Raw genomic sequence first — 14,306 nt, forward strand, 5'->3', positions numbered from 1 at the left:
TTAGCCAGGACTGCCTCTCAGCAGGGTTGGATGGTCCCACCAGAGAATCTTCTGGTGTGCCCTGGCTTCTACATCAGGAGAGTTCATGATAGCACTAACTTTGCAGCTGCAATGGGGTTCTTGAGCGGGGGAGAAAGGTGAGACCTTAGAATCAAATCCTCTGGTGGGCACAATGTTTTTCAATCTGAAACAGCTTCACAGCCTATCTTTATAGGGCCTTTAGGAGGCCCTTACTATTCTTAAAAGGCCAGCAGTTGGTCCTCGCTTTTGTTAGAGAGCCATCAGCCGGCTATGCCAAAAATTCGGACGCAACCCAATACCCCTTTGAAGTGACATAGAGGAGGGTCTCAGTAAAAAAAATGTTCCCATTATAAAGGAGCGGGTCTCCTATAGTGGTAATGCCCATGCTGTGACTGCAAGGGCTGGAAAATTTGGGGAAAACTCCACTAACAATTTAAAGACACACAGAGCAGGGCCACAGTAACAAGTACAACATGTTCCTATTAGAAAGGAGAGGGTCTGCTATACAGTTATAGGGTATGCAGTGAGTCCAACGGCTGACCAACTTTAGGAAAAACCCCACTAACAATTTAAAGACACATAGAGCAGGGCCACAGTAACGACAAATTTCCATTAGAAAGGAGAGGGTCTCCGACAGTGTTGGCCTATGCAGTGAATTCAAGGGCTGCCAAAAATTGGGAGGCACTTCAATGCCCCTTGGAAGAGACTTAGAGGGCCTCATAAAAAATGTTCCCATTAGAAAGGAGCGGGTCTCCTATACTTGGAATGCCCATGCACTAAGTGTATGGGCTGACAAACATTTACCCCTGGAGGGTATACATGAAAATACTGTATAATTTTTTTTTTACGGGCATCATAAACACCCTGTAAAAAAATTATGTGGGCGTTGCATCACGGACCACGGTCACCCTGGTGATGTGGTGGTGGTGGATGAGCAGAAGGAGGAGGATAAAAGCAAATCAGGAAGCGTATACCCATGTGTGGGTGTGAAGAGGTGCATGGGAATACACCTCCCAAAAAAAGACACTGGATTTGAGTTTATGTTATGCTGCTATCATTCGGTGGTGTTGCGAAGTCTGGCCCAATCCAGCCCTTGTTCATTTTTATAAGAGTCAGCCTGTCAGCATTTTCAGTTGACAGGCGGATGAACTTATCAGTTATAATTCCACCAGCGGCAATACAAAGCCGCTCTGAAAAAACTCTAGCGGCAGGGCAGCCCAGGACCTCCAAGGCATAGAGAGCCAGTTCATTCCACGTATCCAGCTTGGATACCCAATAATTATAAGGCACAGAGGACTCAGGGAGGACATTGGTACGGTCGGCAAGGTACTCCCTCAGCATCTTCCCAATCTTTGCACTCCTTGTGAGAGTACCCCACACTTCAGGGCCTGTGCGATGGGAGGGGCTGAGAAAATTCTCCCAGAACTTTGACAGTGTTCCCCTGCTGCACTGAAGTTGTGTCTCTCTCGCCTGTACTCCTTGGTTGTCCAACGAACTGTGATCTCTACCGCCAGCGTTTTCAGATGGGAATTTTTTTAATAGTTCTGCAACAAGGGCCTTCTGGTACTGCCCCATTTTTGTAGACCTGTCCGTCTCAGTAATAAGAGATATAAAGTTCTCCTTGTAGCGTGGGTCTAGTAGTGTCACCAACCTGTAATGACTGTCACCCAAAATTTTGAGAATGCGAGGGTCATGGGAAAGGCAGCGTAACATAAACTCAGCCATGTGTGCCAGACTGCTAACAGGCAATACTTCCATGTCCTCACCAAGAGGATGACTGAACATGCTCTCCTCCTCCTCCTCTCTGTCCTCAGGCCATCCACGCTGAACAGACGGTATGACAGTTGTGCACGTGGTACCGTCTATAGCACATGAAACTAACTCCTGTTCTTCCTCCTCCTCCTCATTTTCACCCAATCCATTGTTGGGATGAGATGATGCTGGGCTGTGTGTAATCACCCTGTGTGGTTCCTTGCTCCATCTCATCGTGCTCCGCCTGCAATGCATCCTCTTTGATTGTGAGCAGAGAGCGTTTCAGAAGACAGAGAAGCGGGATGGTGATGCTAATTTTGGCGTCATCGCCGCTCACCATATAGGTGGAGTCCTCAAAGTTTTGGAGGATGGTACATATGTCTGACATCCATGTCCAGTCCTGAGGTTTTATGTGTGGAGTCTGAACTGAAAACCGACGGCCTGGTTGATGCTGGTACTCAACAACTGCTCTCTTCTGCTCACAAATCCTTCCCAACATCTGCAGTGTAGAGTTCCAACGCGTGGGGACATCACATACCAGAGTGTAAGCCGGAAGCTGCAAACGCTGCTGAAACACGGCAAGGGCGGCAGAAGCTGTAGGTGATTTTCTAAAATGGGCACACAGGCGGCGTACTTTAACAAGTAGATCCGGCAGCTCCGGGTAGGATTTGAGAAACCACTGAACCACGAGGTTAAGCACATGGGCCAGGCATGATACGTGAGCTCGCCTCGCCTCAGAGCCGCCACCAGGTTCCGGCCATTGTCACACACGACCATGCCTGGCTGTAGATTCAGCAGTGTGAGCCACAGATCAGCCTGCTCTTTCAGAGCTGTCCACAACTCTTCAGCATTGTGCAGTTTGTCACTTAAGCATATTAGCTTCAGCACAGCCTGTTGCCGCTTGGCCGAGGCAGTGCTGCAGTGCTTCCAGCTTGTGACTGATGTGGTCATTTCGGAGATGGAGGCTGAAGAGGAGGAGGCTGAGGTGCAGGAGCTGTAGACTCTGGGGGCAGCCCTGATTGACCTAGGGCCCGCAATCCTTGGCATCGGGAGGACGTGTTCCGTCCCAAGGTCCGACTGGGTCCCGGCTTCACTATGTTAACCCAGTGTGCCATCAGTGAGATGTACCGTCCCTGCCCACAAGCACATGTCCATGTGTCTGTGGTTAGGTGGACTTTCCCGGTAACTGCGTTGTTAAGAGCAAGGATAATGTTTTGGGACACGTGCTTGTGTAATGCGGGGACGGCACACCGGGAGAAATAGTGGCAGCTGGGGACCGAGTACCGAGGAACGGCCACCATCAGGTTGTGGAATGCTTCCGTCTTCATGAGCATAAAAGGCAACATTTCTAGCGCAAGCAGTCGCGAAATGTGGGAATTTAGTAGTGTGGCCTGTGGGGCTTTGGCTGCGTATTTGCGCTCGCGTTCCAAGGTTTGGGGTATGGACAACTGAACGCTGTGCTGGACAAGGACGTGCTTCCTGATGCTGCTACGTGAGAGTGTGCAATGACAGGTGCAAGGCAGGAGGCATCTTCACATGCACCATGGACAGGGGATTCGCTTGCATGCACAACAGCGGAAGAAGCAGTGGTGCCACCCGCAGACACTGTTCTTGGACCCTGGGGTTAGGCCCACAAAGTCGGGTGCTTTGCTGACATGTGCCTGATCATGCTGGTGGTGGTCAGGCTGGTCGTTTTGCCACCCCTGCTGATGCTGGCCTGGCAGGTGGTGCAAATGGCCTTTTTGGGGTTATCGGCAGAGTCTTTAAAAAACAACCAGACTCGGGAAGACCTAACAATTGTACTGGCAACTTCCTTCGTGTTGGTGTTACGGGTGTTCCTTCGTGTTGGTGTTTCTGCGGCCACCACACTGCTTCTTCCTGCCTGTTGGAGTGCTCTGCCTCCCCCAACCTGTGTGCTGCTGTCCTAGCTCTGCATGTCCTCCTGCCATGTTAGGTCAGTTACTATATCATCCACCACCTTGTTTTCCACTTCCGCACTCTTGTCCTCCTCCTGACTTTTTGACAATTGTGTCTTATCATCGTCCACTTCTTGTTACACCTTCCCACCATCGCCTTCGTGTGACCATGGCTGCTCAAATATTTGGGCATCGCTATATGCGATCTCCTCTTGCCCCGCTTCAAGTGGATCGGGCGAGAGGCCCCAATCTATAAATGGAAAAGTGAACAGCTCTTTGAAATGTCCAAGTGAGGGATCAGTTGTCTTTGGGCACTCGGCATGGTGGGAGGAAGGAGGTTCAGGGTGAGGAATATGCGGTCCAGACACACAGCTACTGAGACCGTGTGGAAGACAAGGCGGTGGTGGTGGTGGTGGCGGTGGCTAAGTGACTGGAAGCATTATCTGCTATCCAACCAATGAAATTTTGACACTGCTCTGAGTTCAATAGTGGTGTTCTGCGGTCCCCTATTACACTGTGTTCCAAATTATTATTCAAAAAGTGTTTAGGAGTGATAAGGTAAGAATTTTTTTGTTTGTCAGTTAAACTCATTGATCGTGATGTGTGTCAGGGCTCTTTATATCACTGTAAGCAATTGCAGACACCTGTGCTAATTAGTTTGGCAGGTGTGTCCAATGAAAGGCAAGACTACTTAAGAAGGCTGTCCCACATTATTAAGCAGCCTACATTTTCTGCCAAAATGGGAAAGAAAAAGGATGTGTCGACTGCTGAGAAGCAACAAATTGTGGAGTGTTTAGGTCACGGAATGACTACAATCAACATTGCCAAGACACTTCATCGTGATCATCGCACAATCAAGAAGTATGTAGCTGATTCACAGTACACACGTGTGCGTGCTGATAAGGGAAAATTGAGGACTCTTTCCTACAGGCAATTACGTCAGGTTAAAAGAGCAGCTGCAAAAAAGCCATGTCATAGCAGCAGACAAGTTTTTGAAGCTTCTGGTGCCTTCAACGTCCCCCGAACAACAAGATGCAGGGTCCTTCAGAGGTTTGCAGCTGTGCGGAAGCCATCCTGTCGACCTCCTCTATCCACTGCACACAAGCAGAAACGGCTCCAGTGGGCCAAACAATATATGAAGACTGACTTCAAAACTGTTTTGTTCACCGATGAGTGCCGTGCAACGTTCGATAGTCCAGATGGATGGAGTGGAGGATGGCTGGTTGATGGACACAAAAGAATGGTCTATTCTCATCAGATCTATATCCACAGGTGTGCACCACCAAAATAGTCATGTAAGATAGGGAAAGGGGAAAGTAGGAAAAGTGTGGATATAAAGAAATATAAAATGCATAAACTTTATTGATTAATTAAAATCCTATAGATGTAAAATTGCTCATGCATCTATAGATGCATATAAGGTAACCACCTACTGATAGAAAAAGTGGTACCAACTAATAGATCTGGCTGGATGTAGTGTAGGGCAAATTATGGGACACCTCAGTCAAGTCCCTCTAATGTAGGACCGAGGTTGTATATATATATGTGATATCCCCATATATTGGAATAGCCTAAATATGAATGTCAGGTGGAACAATTAAAGTTGAAAATATATATTGCTATGTAGCAAAATGTACATGTATAAGTCTGCCTTAGGGCATTACTATTCAGCACCTGAGGGACATATATATATATAGGCTTGCAAAAATCCAGTTGTTTTAAGTATTGTAACAGTGGGAGATATCAGACATCAGCACTCACTCTCTGCTCAATCACACAATTGCACAGTATATGTATTTAGACTGCTTATTAATGAGCCGGCACTGTTCAAAATCATTAGCAGGAGGAGATCACACTGTCAAGCGATCGTCTCCTCTGTTACACTGAGGAGCCGTCCGCTGCCCCGAGCGACTCCTCACATGTCAGAGGTTAATGATCACACTGTAATTCAGCCTGTCTAAGACATATATGTCCGTCAGGTGCTGAATAGTAATGCCCTAAGGCAGACTTATACATGTACATTTTGCTACATAGCAATATATATTTTCAACTTTAATTGTTCCACCTGACATTCATATTTAGGCTATTCCAATATATGGGGATATCACATATATATATATACAACCTCGGTCCTACATTAGAGGGACTTGACTGAGGTGTCCCATAATTTGCCCTACACTACATCCAGCCAGATCTATTAGTGGGTACCACTTTTTCTATCAGTAGGTGGTTACCTTATATGCATCTATAGATGCATGAGCAATTTTACATCTATAGGATTTTAATTAATCAATAAAGTTTATGCATTTTATATTTCTTTATATCCACACTTTTCCTACTTTCCCCTTTCCCTATCTTACATGGTTGATGGACACCCAATGCAAACACGGCTACAGCGCCAACAAGGAGGAGGTGGAGTAATGTTTTGGGCTGGAATCATGGGGAGAGAGATTGTCGGCCCCTTTAGGATCCCTGAAGGGGTAAAGATGAACTCCATAATGTATGTTGAGTTTCTCAAACAGCACTTCCTGCCATGGTTCAAGAAGAAGAACCGTGCATTCCGCAGCAAGATCATTTTCATGCATGATAATGCACCGTCTCATGCTGCACATAACACATCTGCATCTCTGGCTGCTATGGGCATAAAAGGGGACAAATTTATGGTGTGGCCCCCATGCTCCCCTGACCTCAACCCCATTGAGAACCTCTGGAGCATCATCAAAAGGAGTGTCTATGATGGCGGGAGGCAGTTCACATCTAAGCAACAGCTCTGGGAGGGTATTCTGTCCTCATTCAAAACAATTGAAGCAGAAACCATCCAAAACCTGCAAATTCAATGGACGAGAGAGTTCAGAAGCTCCTTTCGAACAAGGGGTCCTATGTGCAAATGTAACATCACCTAGAATAAAGTTTTGAGTTGAAAACTGTTTGATTTCAGTTTGTAATAACCTGCTAATGCTTATAACTTCAAAAATGACCATTTTTTGGATCTTTGTTAAAATGAAAAGGTTGAAAACTCTGCTGTGCATAATAATTTGGAACATGCATTTTGAGTGCAGTTTGAGTGTTTTATTTTTAAAAAAATATACTGTTATCATAGGCAGCTTGTACAAAAACCTTTCAATTGTACTCTAATAGTTATTTGACTGGAAAATTACAATGACAGCAATTCATATAGGTAATTTGGGAAAATCTGAGAAAATATTATTTGCATAATAATTTGGAACACAGTGTAATTGGGACAGGAAGGTAGAGCGAGAAGATGTGGGTGTTTGTTGTGGCACAATTTCAGCTTGCCCATGGACTCGGCCTCTGCATGCACCATCATGTCCAGTTCCCCGTCCCTTGCCACGTGCCTTGCCCATTTTAAATGGAGGACAATATCTTCCACGCTCACTACAAATGACTGAATTTGGAGCGAACTTATATGTGATCCGTGTGACGGACAAACCACAGTTTTAAATACCTGGCCTGTAGGTAACTATTTTGAACAGCAAACTGGTGTCAATTGCTTCACTGACACACTGAAACAAATTTTTAATGGAGGCCAGAAATGGCAGTATTTTCTGAAAACGTATATGTGATCCGTGTGACGGAGAAAACACGGATTTAAATACCTGGCCTGTAGGTAACTATTTTGAACAGCAAACTGGTGTCAATTGCTTCACTGACACACTGAAAAAATTTTTAATGGAGGCCAGAAATGGCAGTATTTTCAGCACAATTATATGTGATCCGTGTGACAGACAAGTTTTAAATAGCTGGATTTTTAGCGCTGTAATATGGAAAAGACCTGGCTGTATTCAGCAGTGCCAACAAGCAAATGACGCAGAAAAACTGTGTTCTCTGGATGGCTTTTTAAGCAAATAATGACGATGTTGTCCTTGGTGGGATTTGAACCCAGGACCCTAGCGCTGCAATGCTAATCACTGAGTGTGTACAAACCTATTCACACTTGGTTGCTGACCAATACTATATCTATTAGGCCACTGCCTAAAACCGTGATCATCAGACATGATCCTATATTACTGCAGTAATAATCCTGCATTTTTTGGAACGTGACAAACATTATACTCCATTTAAAGGGAATCTGTCATGTCCTGTCTACTATGTAAACCGCCCCCATTGCGTTGTTAGTGATGCAATGTCATGCTTTTTTCATTAAAATTGGCGCTAATATCATGAGTATGTAGCACTTTATACACTTATATCCTACCTGCTTGTTTAGTCATAAGGGTGTGATCCTCACATTCAGTCAGGGCTGGCACCGCCCACGCATTTGCATTCTGCTCCCGGTTTGCGCTGAAATAAATATGGGGCGCTTGCGCAGTATCACATAGCCAGCCAGCAAAGCTTGCAGCGCTGCGAGCCATGCATGCGCTGTGACAAGCGGCTCCGGCTGCACATAGTGAAGCTGGGAACTACACAGTTTCACTGCGCACACGCTGGGAACCGCTGATCACAGCGCATGCGCGGCTCCCAGGACTGAAAGCTTTGCTGGCTGGCTATGTCATACTGCACAAGCGCCCCATACTTCAGCGTGAACCAGGAGCAGAATGCAAAAGCGTGGGCAGTGCCAGCCCTGACTGAATGAGAGGATCGCACCCCTGTGACTAAACAAGCAGGACAGTGGCCGCAAGGGAAACATCCCACCACGGGTCCACGGGACCGAAACGGGTTTGATGGGGACGACGACATAATTATTGGATAATTATCATCGCCAAATATCTCCCTCTCCCAAGCGCCAAAGAAGAGGTTGGAGTACGAGGGTGCGCAGGCCGCCCCCATAGCCGTGCCACACTGCTGCAGATAGACTGTATCTTTAAATAAAAAATAATACTCATGATATTAGTGCCAATTTTAATGAAAAAAGCGTGTTAGTGATGCACATTGCATCACTAACAATGCAATGGGGGCAGTTTACATAGTAGACAGGACATGACAGGTTCCCTTTAAAGTCTCCCAGTTGTGTGTTCAAACCTATTCACACTTGGTCGCTGACCAATACCACATCTATTAGGCCACTGCCTAAAACCGTGGGCATCAGACATCATCCTATATTACTGTGGTAATAATCCTGACATTTTTGGGAACATGACAATTATTATATTCCATTTAAAATGGGCAAGGCAAGTGGCAAGGGACGAGGAACTGAACATGATGGTGATGGTGCACGCAGAGGCTGAGGCAGTGGTCAAGCTGAAATTGTGCCTGCTGAGAGAGCACAACAAGCATCCACATCATGTCGCTCTACCTTCCTGTCCCACTTTCTAGGGGGCTGCGGAACACCACTCTTGAAGCCAGACCAGTGTGAAAAGGTTGTTGGTTGGATAGCAGATAATGCTTTCATTCAGGTTGCCACCACCACCACCCTGCCTTCCACACGGTCCAATCTCAGTAGCCGTGAGTCTGGATCACATATTCCTCACCCTGATCCTCCTTCCTCCTACCATGCCGGGTGCCCGGAGACAAGTGATCCCACACTTGGACACTCCGAAAAGCTGTTCACTTTTTCAATTACAGATTCGGGCCTCTCGCCCAGCCAGCTTGAAGCGGGCATGAAAAGATAACATATACTGATGCCCAAATATTTCAGCAGCCACGGTCACACGAAGGCGACGGTGGGAAAGTGCAATTACTGTTGCAAGAGGTGGATGATGATGAAACACAATTGCCAGCAAGTCAGGAGTAGGCCCAGAGTGCATACACGGAAGACAAGGTGGTGGATGATGAAGTCACTGACCCAACCTGGGATGGTGACATGCATAGCGAGGACAGCAGTGCAGAGGGGTAGGGAGGAGTAGCACCACAACAGACAGGAACAAGCAGTGGGTGGCCACAGACACAAGGAGGGCAACTGTTCCCCCAACACCAACACGAGGGAAGTTGACAGTTTAACTGCTTGGTCTTCCCGTGTCTGGCTCTTTTTAAAAGACTGTCCAGTTCACCCCAAAAAGGCCATTTGCAACATCTGCCATGCCAGCATCATCAGGGGTAGCAAAACTGCCAGCCTGACCACCACCAGCATGCACATGCTCATGACAGCAAAGCACCCAACTAGTTGGGCATAACGCCAGAGTCCAGAAACAGTGTCTGTGGGTGACACCACTGCCTGCTCCACTGTTGTGCGTGCACGCCAGTCCCTTGTCCATGGCGCAGGTGAAGATGCCTCCCACCCTGCACCTGTCATTGCATACTTGCAACCACCACCATCAGCAACTACATCCACGTCCAAGAGCAGAGTTCAGTTGTCCCTACAACAGTCCTTTGAACGCAAGCGCAAATATGCAGCCAACCACCCACAGACCACAATACTAAACTGCCATATTTCTCGACTGCTTGCACTGGAAATCTTGCCTTTTAGGGTCGTGGAAACGGAAGCTTTTCGCAACCTCATGGTGGCGGCTGTCCCTCGGTCCTCAGCCACCACTATTTCACCCAGTGTGCAGTCCCCGCCTTACACAAGCACGTGTCCCAGAACATTACCCGTGCACTCACCAACACAGTTACTGGGAAGGTCCCCCAAACCACGTACACGTGGACAAGTGCTTGTGGCCAGGGAGGGTACATCTCACTGATGGCACACTGGGTTAATATTGTGGAAGCCGGGACCCAGTCAGCCCTGGGATGGAACACGTCCTCCTGACGCTGAGGATTACTGGCCCTGGGTCAATCAGGGTTGCCCTCACATTTTACAGCTCCTGCACCTCGTCCTCTTCAGCCTCCATCTCTGAAATGACCACATCGGTTGGAATCTTGAAGCACTGCCTTGGCCAAGCGGCAACAGGCTGTGCTGAAGCTAATATGCTTAGGTGACAAACTACACACCGTTACAGAGTTGTTGAAAGCTGTAACAGAGCAGGCAGATCTTTGGCTCTCACCGCTGAACCTACAGCCAGGCATGGTTGTATGTGACAATGGCCAGAACCTGGTGGCGGCTCTGAGGCTTGGCAACCTCGCACACGTACCATGCCTGGCCCATGTGCTCAACTTAGTGGTTCAGCGGTTTCTCAAAACCTACCCAGATCTCCCTGAGCTGCTTGTGAAAGTACGCCGCCTGTGTGCCTATTTCAGAAAATCACCTACAGCTTCCGCAACCCTTGCTGTGCTTCAGCAGCGTTCCAGCTTCCAGCTCACCGACTGGTGTGCGTTCACCACACGTTGGAACTCAATGTTACTTATGTTGGGAAGGATTTGTGAGCAGCAGAGGACAGTTGTTGAGTACCAACTTCAACACGCCCGTTGGAATTCAGGTCAGCCTCCGCACATAAAAGCTGATGAGTGGGCATGGATGTCTGACATCTGTCTCGTCCTCCAAAACTTTGAGGATTTGACCAAGATGGTGAGCGGTAATGACACCATAATTAGCATCACCATCCAGCTTCTCTGCCTACTGAAATGCTTGCTGCTCACAATTAAAGAGGAGGCTTTGCAGGTGGAGCATGATGAGATGGAGAAAGGAACTATTCAGGGTGATGCTACACAGCCAAGCCTCATATCTCTACATGGATTGGGTGATAATGAGGAGGAACAGGAGCTGGTTTCCTGCGCTACAGACAGTACTACCGACACAACATTCATACCGTCTGTTCAGCATGGATGGCCTGAGAGGGTGATGAGAGCATGGACAGTCGTCCTCTTGGTCAGGACAGGGAAGTCTTGGCTGTTAGCAGTCTGCCACACATGGCTGGCTTTATGTTCCGCTGCCTTTCCTGTGACCCTCGCGTTGTACGCATTTTTAGCGACAGTAATTACTGGTTAGTCACACTTCTACACCCAAGCTACAAGGAGAACTTTCTCTCTCTCCTTCCCATGACAGATAGGTCTAATAAAATGTTGCAGTCTCAGAAGGAGCTTGTTGAAGAATTATTAAAAAAAATTGCCATCTGAAAACGCTGGTGGCAGAGGTCACAGTTTGTTGGATAACCAAGGAGTACAGGTGAGGGAGACACAAATAAGATGCAGCAAAGGCAGGGGAACACTGTCAAAGGTCTGGGACAGTTTTCTCAGACTCTCCAGCGCCCAGGTCCTGATGCACGGGGTACTCTGACAGGGAGGGAAAAGTTTTGGAAGATGCTGAAGAAGGAGTACCTTGCCGACTGTACCAGCATCCTCCGTGATTCCTCTGTGCCTTACAACTATTGGAAATCCAAGCTGGACATGTGGCATGAACTGTCTCTCTAAGCCTTGGAGGTCCTGGCCTGCGCTGCCGCTAGCTTTTTATCAGAGCGGGCTTTTAGTGCCGCCGGCGGTATTCTAACTGATTGGCGCATCCGCCTGTCAAATGACTTATCAAAATGAACAAGAGCTGGATTAGGCCAGACTTCTCAACACCACCGGATGATAGCAGTGGAACATAAATTCAAATTCAGTGGTTTTTTTGGGGGGGGTCTATTCTCATGCAACCTTTCACACCCAGATATGGGTATACGCTCCATGATTTTGTCTATTTTACGTCACTCTCCTCCTTCTCCTCTACCACTGTATCAACAGGGTGACCATCATGCAACACCCACATAATTTTTTTAACGGTGCTTATGATGCCCGTTGGAAATTTTTTTAGAGGCCTACCTCTAACATTCTGTATGTTACACAGTATGTTCATGTATATTCCCCAGGGGTAACTGTTTTTCAGCCCATGCACTTAGTGCATGGGCATTACCAGTATAGGAGACACACTCCTTAATAATGGGAACAATTTTCTTAATGAGGCCCTCCTCTACATCTCTTCAAAGGGGTATTGGAGTGCTTACAAATTTTTGGCAGCCCTACCACTCACTGCATACGCAATAACAGTATAGGAGACCCACTCCTTTATAATGGAAACATTTTTTTTAATGTTGCCTTGCTCTGCATCTCTTTAAAGGGGTATTGGAGTGTGTCATAATTTTTGGCAGCCCTGCCACTCACTGCATATGCAATAACAGTATAGGAGACCCACTCCTTAATAATGTGAAGGCTAATTCAAATCTATTCTATATTCTACAATATTAACGCTTATCTGAAATTTGTGTATGGGTGAGATATTGCACTATGGACAGATTATTACACACAGCCAGACAGGGATTATTGCCTTATACTGCTTGATGCTGCAACCAAACAAAAAAAAAAAACTATTCTATTCCCTATTGATATCGCTGTTATAAGCATTTAGAATAGGAACAGGTTCTACGTATCATCAGCTGGAAAATGAGTGTTCATTCTGGTCATATACATATCTTCCGCATTGCATAACTTGTTATATTTTTTCCATGCAATTACTGACCGATTCATAATTTTTACAGTGATCTGTACTCTGAAATTTATCTTAATTGACAGAAATTTATCATAGCTGACAGAACTTCATTGAAGTTTGCTGAAATATTTCAAATTTGACAGAAATTAATCAAAGTTTCTCATCTGTCCCTCTAAAAGTAGTGGAGACTTCCTGCTGGCAATCTATAAATTGTGAGGGCCGCCTGCTGGACATCTAAATTTCAAACTTTATAGAATATATACAAAAAATAAAATTTGACATCCTGAGATGGATATATTATACTGCAGTAGCAATATACGCTTATGCAAAGCATAGCCGGCTGACAGCCCTCTAACAATAGTAAGGGCTGCCTGATGTCCTTGTAAAAATAGGCTTTGTGATTTTCAGATTCCCTCTTTCATAAATGAAACAGGATGTGTCTGATCATGTCTCACACACCACATGGCCAGATAAGGTAGTAAAATGTTAAAATTACATTTACTGGTGAATGTATTTTTCACCGTTGAAAGCAATGCAAAAGTGCAAAAATGCATAAAAAACGCTGCGTATGAACATATCCCAAGGTGTGGAGGAGCATTTTTATTTTTGGTTATTTATTTTGCCTTATATACAAGTCATTACCCTGGAAAGAATATTCCTTAAAGAGGTTGTCCACTACTATTAACATTGCCCCCATTGATTTAAATTGTGGCAACAAGTATTTTTGTAAATACGTTCTGAGTTCTTTATTGCCTGTGAGTGGCGCTATCGCTGGCCGCTCACCAGGCATCACGTGACCTAGCTGCAGCCGGCTCTGACATTCGCTGATGTCCCATCAAGTTCCGGCTGCAGCCGGGCGTGACCCAGTGATGCGTTCCCCGATTGATGAGCTGTGGGCGGGCTTTCACTACACATCACAGCCCAGCATCCACTGCACGCTTTCCCAACGAAAGAAGAGGAGAGGGAAACTGCGCGGTGGATGCTGGGCTGTGACAAGCAGTGAAACCCCACCCACAGCCCATCAATCAGGGGGGGCGCATCACTGAGTCACACACGGCTGCAGCCGGAACTTGATGTGACATCAGCAGATGTCAGAGCCGGCTGCAGCTAGGTCACGTGATGCCTGTGAGCGGCCAGTGATAGCGCCACTCACAGGCAATAAAGAACTCAGAACGTATTTACAAAAATACTTGTTGCCACAATTTAAATCCATGGGGGCAATGTTAATAGTAGTGGACAACCTCTTTTACATTTTTCCAAGGAAAATCCATTTTGGTTTCATTTTTGTATGTTTTATTGTGAGTCTGTAAAAGTGGTGTAATACTCTGATCACGTTGTTGACAGCAGTGATCTGGGGGTCAGAAATGCTTCCAGGGGTCTTC

This window comes from Phyllobates terribilis, unplaced genomic scaffold (genome assembly GCF_046119375.1).
Source record: "Phyllobates terribilis strain yellow unplaced genomic scaffold, ASM4611937v1 Scaffold_2__4_contigs__length_985480577, whole genome shotgun sequence".
NCBI lineage: Eukaryota > Metazoa > Chordata > Amphibia > Anura > Dendrobatidae > Phyllobates > Phyllobates terribilis.